The following is a 14215-nucleotide window of genomic DNA, read 5'->3' on the forward strand; positions in this document are numbered from 1 at the left end:
ATCACTAATAGTTTTAGGTTTACTTTTACTGTGATTTTTAACGACTTCCGCAAATGTTGCGTCGTCCGCAAAAACATTATCATCATCACTACAATTTCGTAATTTACGCTTCTTTCCAATTTGGTCAGATTCAGAACGAATCGTCCCCGACAACCCGCGAGCATTATTCATTGCAGCTAATTTCTGATGCGCAGTAATTTCTGACACTGAACAGTTCAATGATTCAAATTTGTCACAAATTAATTTTTCAAGGGACTCATTCATGTTTAGCCTCACTTGTTCCATAGCGTTTCTCAACGCGTTCTCTATCTGGGCAGAAATTTGATCCCGCATGCCAGTGACCGAGTCGGAGAGTGCAGTCTTCATCTCTTCCTCCATTCTCTTGACGTCCGAGATCAAATCGTTCCGCTGCCCACTACAACACTGATCTGATCGATCAGATAAACAATCATTACACTTGAAGCAAAGATTGTCGTTATCTGTTATCATTTTTGCCACTGGCTTGTTGAGTGGCGTACACTTGTAGTGAAATACTCGTGCACACTTACCCACGCATTTCAGCGGCAAATCTGACAATACAATTGCTAAATCACAGGCCGAACAAATCATGGCTCAATACACATTAAACACGGGACGTTAACGTTACACCAACAGACATGCAGTGTGGCACAGAGACAAGAAGAAAAAAAAAAACAAAATCACCGCCGCAGCTGCTGTATAGTAGCGCGCTGGGGGGATAAAAATATATCAATATTTAATAAGAACAAGCTGTAATTGCAACTATTTTTCTACTTAGCTTGAAGTAACTTTAGTTTAGTCACACGGTAGGAAGTTTCTACGGTGGAACACTTCACTATTTCACACGAAAAATATCAATTTATTAGCACCACAAAATCACACGAACTACTGTGTTCGCCATTACAAAAGAATTGATGGAAATTTACTTCGGCTTGCATCTCGCATATGGAGAACAAGAAGCAAGTGGATGTAATTTACACAGACTTGAAAGCAGCTTTTGATCGAATTGATCATGCAATATTATTGCGGAAACTTTCCCGGCTCGGCGCTTCTCCACAGATGATACAATGGCTTAGCACGTACCTGCGTGGTAGAGTGTTGCGTGTGAAGCTTGGTTCCTGCGTTTCCTCTCAATTTACTAACGTTTCTGGAGTTCCACAAGGCAGCAATTTGGGCCCGTTGCTTTTCTCGCTGTTTTTCAACGACGTCACCTTCCAGCTGGCTACCGGATGCAGACTTGTGTATGCTGATGACCTTAAACTGTTTTTGGCAGTTGAAAAAGTTGATGATTGTCGCCGCCTACAAGCTCTACTCGATATTTTTGTTGTTTGGTGCAAACGAAACTGGCTCACAATAAGTGTTGCGAAATGCGAGGTGATGAGCTTTTATCGCTTAAAAAATCCGATCTTCTTTAGTTACCGAATTGATGGGACAGAGTTACGCAGGGTCGAGCGTGTTACTGACCTTGGTGTTTTGCTAGATACTAAACTCACATTCAACGCGCATCGCGAAGCAATAATTTCAAAAGCATTGCGTCAGCTTGGATTTATCTTGAAAATTGGACGGGACTTCAAGGACCCCTACTGCCTCAAAGCATTATATTGTGCCCTTGTCCGACCGCTGCTTGAGAATTGTAGCTCGGTATGGTGTCCTCAACAACTAACGTGGACTTTGCGTATTGAACGAGTACAGAGGAAGTTTATCCGGCTTGCCTTACGGCACCTACCATGGAATAATCCTCAGGACTTACCACCATACTCTGACCGTTGCCGCCTGCTTGACCTCGAGCCACTAGAATACCGACGTAAAACCCACCAGGCTGTTTTTGTAGCAAAAATCTTTTATGGTGAAATTGATTCTCCCTGCCTTTTGTCACTCTTGAGTTTCCGCGCTTCGCAACGTAACCTAAGATCAACCGATTTGCTGCATACACCGTTTCACCGCCCCGCTTTTGGATATAACGAGCCAGTTACGGCATGCATTAGAACATTTACGAGAGTGGAAGAATTATTTGATTTCGGACAGCCGTCACATAGGTTTGTGCAGAGATTAAGAAATAGCAATCTGTTATAAGTAATTGTATTCATGTAGACTAGTGTCAGATGAATTAATAAAATAAAATAAATAAAAAAATTCGATTCTTCATGTACACATGCTATATGCAACATAAATACTTGCTGCATGCGTTGTATGTAACATTTATCAAAGTAGTAACATTGCATACGTTCAATTCTCAAAAGATTGTGCATTTGAAAACAATTTAACAAAATCAAGAACACAAACTATTGCTTTCCTGCTACCTTACTGAAATTAAAGATTGTTTTTATTACCCATGGTTCCCCACGTTGAAGGGATTTTACCAATGCAATCCTATTTTATCAACAGCACATCTTTTCACTACACTTAATGAAACGGCAAGCATGCGTATTCATACAGAGTCGTATTATAACCGAACACTACAGTTGCAGCACATTTTTCCAACACAGATATCAAATTCGCCTAGGTTTAATCGTATCGCAGTAAAGAATTTGCAATCTGTTGGGACAACGTACTTGTGTCATTTTTTCTGGCACATTTCCCTAACACAGACATCAAATTGGACTAGGTTTAATCGCGGTCGTAAGAAATCTGTTGGCAGGAGGGGGCTTTGTCACTCTTTCTGGCGTACTTCCCAAGCAAGGACATCAAAATGGTCTAGGTTGAACCGCGGTGTTAAGAAGTCTTGTTGAAATAAGGAAACTTTGTCACTAGTTTTGGCTTACTTCCCAAGCACAGATATCAAATTGGTATAGGTTTAAATCATCGCAAAGAATCTTCCAACCAATCACGAAGCGAGAATTCTGGTAAAACATAGGTTCATTATTTTCAATTTTTCAATAGTTCAATATCAAGAATCCATACTTTTCTTCATTTGGGTCAATTCTTAGAAGATTTTCCGATCGATTGGTGTAAGAATATTGAAAATCGATCGGAAAACCGCTGAGCTATTAGCGCTCAAAACCTTTCATTTTTCGTGACGCTCGCATTTTTCGATTTTTTGGAATGACACCCTATCTCAAAACTTGCTGTAAGACGTAGTCCTACGTCAAAATGAACACTCTTGGGTTGCCAAGCCAGGTAACATATTTTTTGTTTTCTTTGCTCTCTTTCAAAAGAATGCATTTTTCTCATAGAAATGAAATAAAAGCTATACGTAATAGTTTTCAAGGGCTGACACAAGGTTCTGTGTTAAGTCCGCTTCTTTACAACGTGTATATCAATGAAATTGATAGCTGCATCCATAGCGAATGCGTTTTAATACAATACGCAGACGACAATTGTCTGTACACACATAGAAAAAATGCCACATTGATGAAAAGAAACTCACAAATTTCTCTAGATAACCTTGCTATATGGGCCATGTAACTTGGATTTGAGTTTTCGTCAACCAAAACTGAATTTATGATGTTCTCCAGAAAACGGTCTCCTTCTTCAATTGTGCTTCAGTTGAATGAAATCAACATCTCACAATCTATGTGTTTTAATTATTTAGGAATATGGTACGACAGTAAATGTACCTGAAGACCACATGTAGAATACCTTGTTAGAAAATGTCAAAGACGTATGAACTTTTTACGAACAATCTGCGGTACTTGGTGGGGCTCCCACCCAAGCGATATGGTTAAACTATATAAAACAACCATTTTATCGGTAATTGAGTATGGCTGCTTTGTCTTTCACCAAACGTGTAAAACCCATTTCTTAAAATTGGAAAGAATTCATTATAAAAGTTTGAGAATATGCTTAGGCTTACTGACATCCACACACGTTATGTCTGTCGAAGTCTAACATATCCAGTGATAAAAACATAAGGAAATTTTCGACCCTACCAATGACTAACTCATCTTTGTTCATGCGGCCTACCAATGAGCAAGAAGTCATACTCCTTATTAGAAACCTTCAAAATAATAAATCTCCTGGACCGGACCAGATACCATCATTCCATCATTAAGACACACCATCAAATTATCGCTCGAATTCTTGTGGAGGTTTTCAATGAGATAGCTGAGACCGCGCAGTATCCCGCATCCCTGAAGATTGCACGTGTAATTCCTGTTTTTAGGTCTGGTGATGTTACGGACATGAATAATTATCGACCAATATCGATTCTTTCTGTGCTGAACAAAATATTAGAACAGCTACCAGATTGCTACCAGAATCAATAGCTTTTTGATGACGCACAACCTACTATTCTCTCGCCAGTATGGGTTTCGTCGCGGATGTAGTACGTTGACTGCTAACAGCGAGCTTCTTGAGGATATATACAACGACTTGGACAATCAACGCTTCGCCGGAGCGCTGTTTTTGGATTTGAAGAAAGCATTTGATACCATCTACCACGGCCTGCTGCTGCACAAGCTTGAGAGATATGGAATAAGAGGAAATGCTCTTGAGTTACTGAGAAACTATCTATCGGGACGCACACAATTTGTTTCAGCAAATGGATGCAACAGTGGTCTACAAGAAGTGAAGGTCGGAGTTCCTCAAGGCAGCAACTTTGGTCCGCTTTTATTTTCGATTTTTATCAACGACCTATCGAATTTGCAATTACACGGAAAAATTCGTTTCTTTACGGACGACACCTCACTTACATACAGTGGACACGAAAGTGAGCATATCGTGAATCTTATTCAACAAGATCTTCTGAAACTACTGGAATACTTCAACTCCAATCTGCTGTCGCTAAACCTAAGCAAAACAAAATTTATGACATTTCGTTCCCTGAGACGCCCAAAAGCCCCTACATCAGTTGTTTCGGTCAAGAATACGATAATAGAGGAGGTTGATTATTTCAAATACTTAGGACTCACCTTGGACAGTACTTTAAACTGGGCATTCCATGTTAAACAACTAAAACGTAAGATTGCTCCAATTTGTGGTGCACTGCGCAAAATAGGATCGTTTGTACCCAGTAAATGGCTGTTGAAACTATACTTCAGCATGGTTCACTCTAGACTACAATATTTAGTAGCTCTATGGGGCAATGCCAGTTATTCTAGGCTAAGAGAATTGCAAAGTCTTCAAAATCGCTGCCTAAAAGTTTTTTTCCGTAAACCTCATCTGTACTCGTCGCAGCTGTTATATAATGATGAAAGCCACTCAGTTTTGCCTATTCGTGGGCTTCACTTGCACCAGCTTGCTACTCAAATGTTCAACATAATGAACAATCCCGCCATTCACCATAACTTGGAGCTAGAAAGAGTTGAAAATACCCGAAGAACGCGAGCTGCTGATAATCTTAGACTAGCTCGACCTAACACCGAATATGGCAAGAAAAAGCTCAGCTACTTTGGTAGTAAAATGTTCAATGACCTACCACCAACCATCAAGCAGTCAGGCACCATTGGAATCTTCAAAATCCGCCTCAGAAGTCACCTTAAGCTTAATATCCCCCAATTTCTAAGATAACGCCACTAATTACGCCCCTAAATATCTGCTTATTTTCGTTTCCGCACCGCCACAGCCACCGCCAACGTCAACACCACCGCCATCGAACGCCACACATCACCCAAGCCGCCCACCGCCACGACACCGCACCACCTACAGACCAATATAAATATATGTGATATATGTATACAATAAGTAACATCCTTTTTAAAGAGCATTACTGCTCACTAAGGATGCAATGTATTGTTTGTTAAAAGATGGAGGTTTTTATGCCCTGATTGAGACAAGAAATTAATAGTCCTATTTCTATCTCAATCTAAGTGCTTTTTGCCTCCCACGATACAAGTGAAATAAATAAATTAATTAAATTAATTAAAGTCTTGGCAGGTGTTCTCCCATTGAATATCAGGTTTTACCAATTAAACTGCCGTTACTTGGTTACCATGCATGTTAGATCTTCAAAAATATTAAATAGAATCGAATATTTGTTTAACTTGAACCCAGAATCTGCCTATCTTAAATCTTATAGACAATGTCTTGTAATTCCCTCATCTCAGGAAAATCGACTCAATTACTATGACATAAATGAAGAAAATATGTTCCCAAACATAGAAATTGACACCTCAATTTTAGAAAGTGTAACAAAACTACCAAAAAATTGGCCTAATACGTTTGTGCAAGTCATTTGCAATGAAAAATTATCCAAATATCCTGAGGAAAACCAATTTTTTACAGACGGTTCATTCAAGGATGGAAATGCTGGTTTTGGGATATATAATTCAAATCATTCCGTGTATTACAAAATGAGAAGTCCAAGTTCAATATATGTGGCTGAGTTAACTGCCATTTGGCAAGCTTGTGCACTCCTTAGTATGTTACCGCCAAATCGGTATCTGAGTATTACGGATAGTCTGAGCTCATTAAATGCTATTAACACTCTGCGATTATCAAGTAAAACTAACCAAACAGTGCTGAAAATCAAGGAAGCAATATCACATCTTACTACGAATGGTTACCAAGTTTCACTACTATGGGTTCCATCTCATTCCGGAATCAAAGGTAATGAAAATGCTGATACCCTCGCGAAACGAGGAACCATAGAGGGTGAGGAATTCCACCGGCAACTAGAACCTACAGACTATAATACACTAGTAAACTCAATTGCACTAGACCTATGGCAGCAACAATGGAATGCAAGTTCATTGGGAAGGTTTTGCCATAGTATTATCCCGACTGTGAAGAACAAACCCTGGTTTTCAGACATAAATTGCAATCGAATGTTTGTGAAAAATATGTCTCGAATTATCTCAAACCATACCACCTTGAATTCGCATCTTTTCAGAATCAACCTAACGCCATCAAACATGTGTGACTGCGGCGACGACTATGAGGACATTGACCACGTTGTGTGGAACTGCACTAGATTTGAAGAAACTCGAACGGTGCTTACCACGGTGCTTAGAGATCACTCGAATCGGACGACGAATTGATGTACCTCTGAGAGATATCATTGGCATGAGGGACACCCGTGCCATGTCACTGATCAACGATTTTCTTATTAAATCAAGAATTAAGCTTTAAGAATCTGCTTATGATAGTCTTAATTATTTGAACTGTTCATTAATTAGCGGTAGTTATATTGTTATACTGGTCAATGATTATGAATAATGCATATAGAAGATTTATAAATTATTATATTGTAGTGTGAAGGATAGTCGGCTCAAAGATGGTTGATACCTGTAGAGCCTAATATTAGTTTTTGTGAATAAAAAAAAATAAGCCCTATTCGATTCTGCGGACTTTTTTACACAAAATCAGTAGATTTTTGAGGTTTGTTTTCTCAAAACCTTGCTTGGAATAATCCAATAAGGGTGAAAAATGTTAAAAATAGGGGAAAATGTGCAAAATGGGGCACTTCCCGATGACAAACAGGAAAGGGGTGGGCATCACGCGATTCTCCAGAAAATTTTACTTAAGACCACCTATATTTTACAAGCCTGCAGGCCGTATCTTAATTGCGTCCGTCTTTTCTCTCGTTTTTGCCCATAGTGCAATGTCTTACAATGAAGATAAAATCATTAGACGGTTTGTTATGAATCATGTATTAATTAGAGGCAGTTTAGTTATAATTTTTGATATTTTAACCACTTACGGAGGCTAATTTATACCAAAGGTTGTTATAATATGATCAAATATATCAAATCAATAACAACTGTTGTTATAATATTTGATAACAAAATAACAAGATCTGTTATTATTTTGTTAGGTCCTCCTGATCGGGTAGATGTCGTGTTTCAATTTATATTTAAACAACTTGATATTTAAAAGCCACCAAATTATTCGAAGTTCTCAAATGACGAATTTAGGAAACAAGATCAGGGCCCAGCAACATCACTTATAAGTAAATCACTACTCAACAATGAAGTAATGAAGCTTTAGTTTCAACTGAAGCAACGCCGCTTCGTTTTAAAACTGGCTTCAATCAGCCTCAATAAAACGGTTTTCACTTCATAATGTCGACCGATTTTAAAGTTTCATTTGTCAAATCATATGTCTATCAAATATTCAGTAGAAGGCCAGCAACTTTGAATGCAATTAAATTGAATTTAAGTAACATTTCCTACAATTTAGCGCTTATTATAATTAACCTACTCAGCATCGACAAATCGTGCCTGACTGTCAATCGTCGTCATTTGAAATAGTCACTAACTTCAGCTGAAACTTGCTTAAAACGTTCTGTTCATCAAATGAACAAATCGCTTCATGTATAAAGCAAAGGTAAGAAAAAGTACGCTTCATTTATTTGTTTCGAGGATGCCGAGCCCTAGTCAGAACACGGAAATCTTTCCGCTTTTTGGGCATTCTTGCCATTAAAGGATTTGCCAGGAGAGACTTTGGAATATTTTTTCAAGTATTTCGAGTGATACATTGATCAAACAAGCAGATAAAATTTCCAAGCTCTGCGAATAGTAGGATTGTTAATAGAGAAGAGTAGATATCTGTGAACGATGATGACGCTATGCAAGGGTTCTGCTCTGGGGATGCAGGAAAATTCGTGAAGAGACAATAGGAGACCGGGGCATTTAATATGCTGGAAGCTACAAAACCGGGACATTTAAAAATAGTTAAAAGCGGGTTTCCCTACTATAAATCTGAAGAAATGAAAGAAAAATTCGTGGTGCGCTTAGAGCCGTTTGTCAGACTTCGATGAAAGCAGAAGTTTTTTCAATCGTTGGAAGTGCTGGCAATAAGATCTAGCAAGGGAAATAAATCACTAAGCGTATTATATCTGCTTAAATTCTACTTTGCTAAGGAACAATACTGAAACTAAAGTTTGAAAATAAAGACATTTACTGAAAAACATCGACATTTCTATTGATTCCGAATAATCTGCCAATACCGGTATTTTACCGGTACAGGCCGGACTCGATTATCCGGGGATTCGATTAACCGGGGATTCGATTATCCGGGTTTTTAGACTCGATTATCCGGATGAAAAAAAAATTTTTTTTACACTAATTTATTTTAAACCCAAATGTTATAATTTTCATGCTACATGATGATTCCAACTAGACAAGCATTGATTAACCTCCCTAAAGCTACAAAAAAAACAAACATAAATCCTGCGATGATGAAATCAATTTTTTTACTTAAAAATCATCATTACCATCATCATTATCATCATCGTAATCATCAGTAAAAAAATTGCAAAAAAGGAATTTTATGACTTTAGGGGAGATTGATCAATAATAAAAAATAACATTTATAATACCTAAATATTGAAAAAAAATAATATTGTACAAAAAAAAATCATCAGTGGAAAAAATCGTAAGAAAGGATTTTTCTGACTTTTGGGAAGATAGATCAATAATAAATAAAACATTTCTGATACCTAAAAGTCAAAAAACTTGACATACCAAAAAAATCAGAGAGGTTGTGTACAAGACACGACCGCATATATAGGTGACGCAGGACTACGTAAGTCTCTTTGTATAGTAGCATGTATTCATGCTTGTGATCATTCGATTCTTCATATATACATGCTATTTGCAACATATATACATGCTACATGCGTTGTTTATAACATTTATCAAAGTAGTAACATTGCATACGTTCAATTCTCAAAAGATTGTGCATTTGAAAACAATTTAACAAAATCAAGAACACAAACTATTGCTTTCCTGCTACCTTACTGAAATTAAAGATTGTTTTTATTATCCATGGTTTCCCACGTTGAAGGGATTTTACAAATTCAATCCTATTTTATCAACAGCACATCTTTTCACTACACTTATAATGAAACGGCAAGCATACGTATTCATACAGAGTCATATTGTAACCGAACACTACAGCTGTAGCACATTTTTCCAACACAGATTTCAAAATCGCCTAGGCTTATTCTCGCAGTAAAGAATTGGCGATCTGTTGGGACAACGAACTTGTGTCATTTTTTCTGGCACACTTCCCTAACACAGACATCAGCTTGGACTAGGTTAAATCGCGTTCGTAAGAAATCTGTTGGCAGGAGGGGGCTTTGTCATTCTCTCTGGCGTACTTCCCAAGCAAGGACATCAAAATGGTCTAGGTTTAACCGCGGTGTCAAGAAATCTTGTTGAAATGAGGAAGCTTTGTCACTTGTTTTGGCTTACTTCCCAAGCACAGATATCAAATTGGTAAAGGTTGAGATCATTGTAAAGAATCTTCCAACCAATCACGAAGCGAGAATTCTGGTAAAACATAGGTTCATTATTTTCAATTTTTCAATAGTTCAACATCAAGAATCCATACTTTTCTTCATTTGAGTCAATTCTTAGAAGATTTTCCGATTGATTGGTGTAAGAATATTGAAAATCGATAGGAAAACCGCTGAGCTATTAGCGCTCAAAACCTTTCATTTTTCGTGACGCTCGCATTTTTCGATTTTTTGGAATGACACCTTATCTCAAAACTTGCCGTAAGACGTAGTCCTACGTCAAAAATTTTGTACCAAAAATGATGATTCGATTATCCGGGTGATTCGATTATCCGGGCTGAAAATAAAAATGAGCACCCGGATAATCGAGTCCGGGCTGTACTACCGGTATTTTCTACGCCAATACCGAAATACCGGTTTTCATCAAAAGCACCCAATACCGACAGTCCTAGTGTATGTAAACAAATTGGTTTGCTGTTGTGTCGCTCTGTGCTAATTTACACTTTTTACGTTTTTTCGGATTTTATTCGTTGCTGCATATAACTATTTGGAATCTGCTTATTTCATCGCATCGGAGTAATTTGGAGCGCAACATCTTCCTACGGTTATTAGTGAAAAACCACCAAAAATCTACACTGCTGTTTTACTGACCGCTGATCGTACAAAAAAGCAATGGAGTCGGTTTGTTGTGCTTGTGCTTGCGACTTAGCAAAGCCAGATGAAAATATTTGTAGTGGCTTTTGCAAATCGGCTTTCCACCTAAAGTGTGTTTATATGTCTGCTGAAATGCGCGATGCTGTTGCTAGTTGTCCCCAATTACTCTGGATGTGTAGAGCATATACGCAAATGATAAAAAACGATAGTTTTCGTCAAGTTGTACCGTCCACAAATATGGCGATGCAGACGATGGTTGACGAGCAAAACAAGGTGCTGGACGAAATACGAAAAGAAGTCGCTCTCAACACCACCAAAATCAATACCATACTCGAACGCACACCGCTACCGTCTACACCGCGTCTGCCGAGATCACAACACACGTTAAACTTACGAAAAAGGCCACGGTTGTTGATTCCGGACGAACCCCCGCAACGTGAGAATGCATACGAAGGTACTAGAGATATCGAACCAGATGAAGTAATACCGTTAGCTGCCGCTCGAAAAGAACAACTGTTTTGGCTGTATCTCTTTGGTTTCGATCCTCAGGCCACAGTTCAACAAGTCGAACAGCTTGTGAGAAATAATTTGAAAACCGACAAGACAGTGCAGGTTGTAAAATTGGTTCCTAAAGGAAAATCACTCGATGAACTATCATTTGTTTCCTTTAAAGCTGGTGTCGATGTTCCATTGAATGATGTAGCACTTTCCAAGCCGACTTGGCAGAAAGGAATCATATTCCGACAATTTGATTTCCAACACACGACTAACACACGCGCTCCATTTCGCTTCGTATCTACGCTAGGAGCGGATCAGTCTTAATGATCCAGTTGCACCATTGCCACTTTGTCACCGCACAGCAAATTGCGACACTAGCACCGAACGATCCACACTCCGGCCGAGCCACTCACTTTGTCCTTCCAATTGCTTTTTGACACCAAACAGATCTAATCAGACTGTTCCTATTAAGGGTTACCGCTCATTCAAATGCTATCAACAGAATATTCGGGGTCTTCGTACCAAAACAAACGACTTGCTGTTGGCTCTGACTCAAAACGACTACGACGTCATCGCACTCACAGAAACTTGGCTAAACGATAATATTCAAAACTCTGAGCTCTCGCACAACTATACCGTTTATCGATGTGTGGCGGAGGGGCTCTCATTGCCGTGAAGAACGAACATCGTAGCACAGCTGTTTGGATTGCAGACAGTGATCAGCTGGAGCAAACTATTGTACGAATCTCGATGGGAAATTTTGATTTATTTATTTGCTGTGTTTATCTGCCACCTAATACTGACCCAGCACTGTATGAACAGCATGCGATGTGTGTACAAAAACTGATTGATTTAGCCGGTCATCGCAGTCACGTTCTGGTGGTTGGTGATTACAATCTCCCACACTTATGTTGTCACGTGATGAAGTTCTAAACTATCTACTGCCAATGAATGCATCTTCTGACCAGGAAAATGTTTTGGTTGAATCGATTTATGTCGAATAAACAATATTACAAATTCCAATGGAAGGCTTCTCGATTTGGCTTTCATCAGTGATAACAGTCGGGTGGAATTGCTGGAGCCGCCGTTGCCGCTGCTGCCAATTGATCAACACCATCGTCCCTTTGTTGTGATATTCGAATTTGCCGATGTGAACAAAAATGTTTATAGTGCGGTTGACCCGCTCAGCTTTGACTTTAAAAGATGTAATTTTGAATTGATTAATAGACTGTTTGCTGAGACTCGTTGGGAGGAGTTTCTTGTTGGATGCAGTACTGATGAAGCCGTTTACCGTTTCTATGAACGCATTTATGGTATACTTCGTGATGTTGTACCTACAAAGTAACAATTTTGTCAGCGTGGTAGTAGACAACCGTGGTGAAACAACCAGCTACAGCGTCTGCGTAACCGTCTCCGTAATGCAATAAAAAATATTTTCGCTGGAAAGATGATAGCCGTAAAGCTGAGCTGCGTGACATTGAGAGCGAATACAACTCATTGCTTGCTCACTGCTTTCGTTGCTACTGCTCGCCTGGAAGACAACATTAAGCATGATCCTGCATCGTTTTGGACGTACGTGAAAAATCGCAAGTAACAAGGCGGAATCGCGTGCATTACAACGAAAATGTAGCTGAGTCCCCGTTGGAGTCTGCAAACTTGTTCTCATCCTTCTTTCGAAGTGTGCTAAGTAACAACTTACCACTTTCGTCTGAGGAGTATTAGAACAGTTTACCGTGGTTTGATTTGAGCATGCCGTTTTTTAATTTCTCGGATAGTGACAAGCAAGATTTCTTTCTTATTATGGACAGCAATTATTTACAAAAATCTATGCATGTGTTCTTTGAGTAGTGTGCAAGAGCTACCCAACTACTATAAAAAAAAGTGGAAATAGTTTGATTTATATACTGCCAGAAAATGGGTAGCAGCAGTACCTCTATGAATTGGTAGCGAAAGTTATCAAGCATTGTTTATTCATCAGTATTCGCTATGACGGCACCGCACGACATCTTTTCCACTTACAGAACTGCTCGTAGCTGAATGCGTGAAAGCGAATGCTGAAGCGAATATCAGCTCTCATGCAACGCTCTAAAAAGTTAATTTTTACCTTAACTTTTCTGAGAGTTTGAAGTTATTGGTTGTCCAAGCGTTCGTACACACATGTGTGTTTACCTTCTATCTTTATTTCTCATTTTTCGGTTTATTGTCGCCTTTTCACAGTTGGGATTAAATTAAACTCTTGTACCGGATAGTTGCAACAATAGCGTATTGAACTATTTGCTAGTTACACATAGTTACTTCAGGATTATTGTTAACATACTGGAAAAGCGCAAACTCAGATTGAATTTTAAATGCAAAAGAAGGAACAGCAGGAAACTAAAAATAAGCGCGAACATTATCAAAACGTAGTCGCAGACTATACAAAAAAACAAAAGTAAACTAGTGTAACCGACTATTTTAAACTTACTGAGAGGAACTAAGTATTAATTCATAAAGATCTTGCTACATATTTCTTCATTACAATTTCAAAATACATAAAAATGTGTATCCTATATCCCGGAGTGCATTTTTCGCTTTTGTATTTATCACTTTCAATGATTTTCAGGACTACTTGGAAAAGTTAATCGACCCATTCCCCAATCGATTAACTTTTCCGAGAGTTTACTGTACCACGAACTATATCAATATACTAGAACCATTTTGTTAGTCTTGTGATTGTGGGCAAATACTCAGTTAACCAGCGGCGCCAGATTTGGTCCAAGACATACTAGTTCCAGCTATGTTTGAGCGCTGCATCTGTTCTAGTAACCACTACAGACGGCAGATAAAGTACAGACGCCACCAGACGCGCAAAGTGCGTGGCATAAGGGGTTATAAACAGTTAGAAGACTAAAAAACTACAAAGTATACAGCCCTAAGGGTTGTACG

Source organism: Sabethes cyaneus, chromosome 2 (genome assembly GCF_943734655.1).
Source record: "Sabethes cyaneus chromosome 2, idSabCyanKW18_F2, whole genome shotgun sequence".
Classification (NCBI taxonomy): Eukaryota; Metazoa; Arthropoda; class Insecta; order Diptera; family Culicidae; genus Sabethes; species Sabethes cyaneus.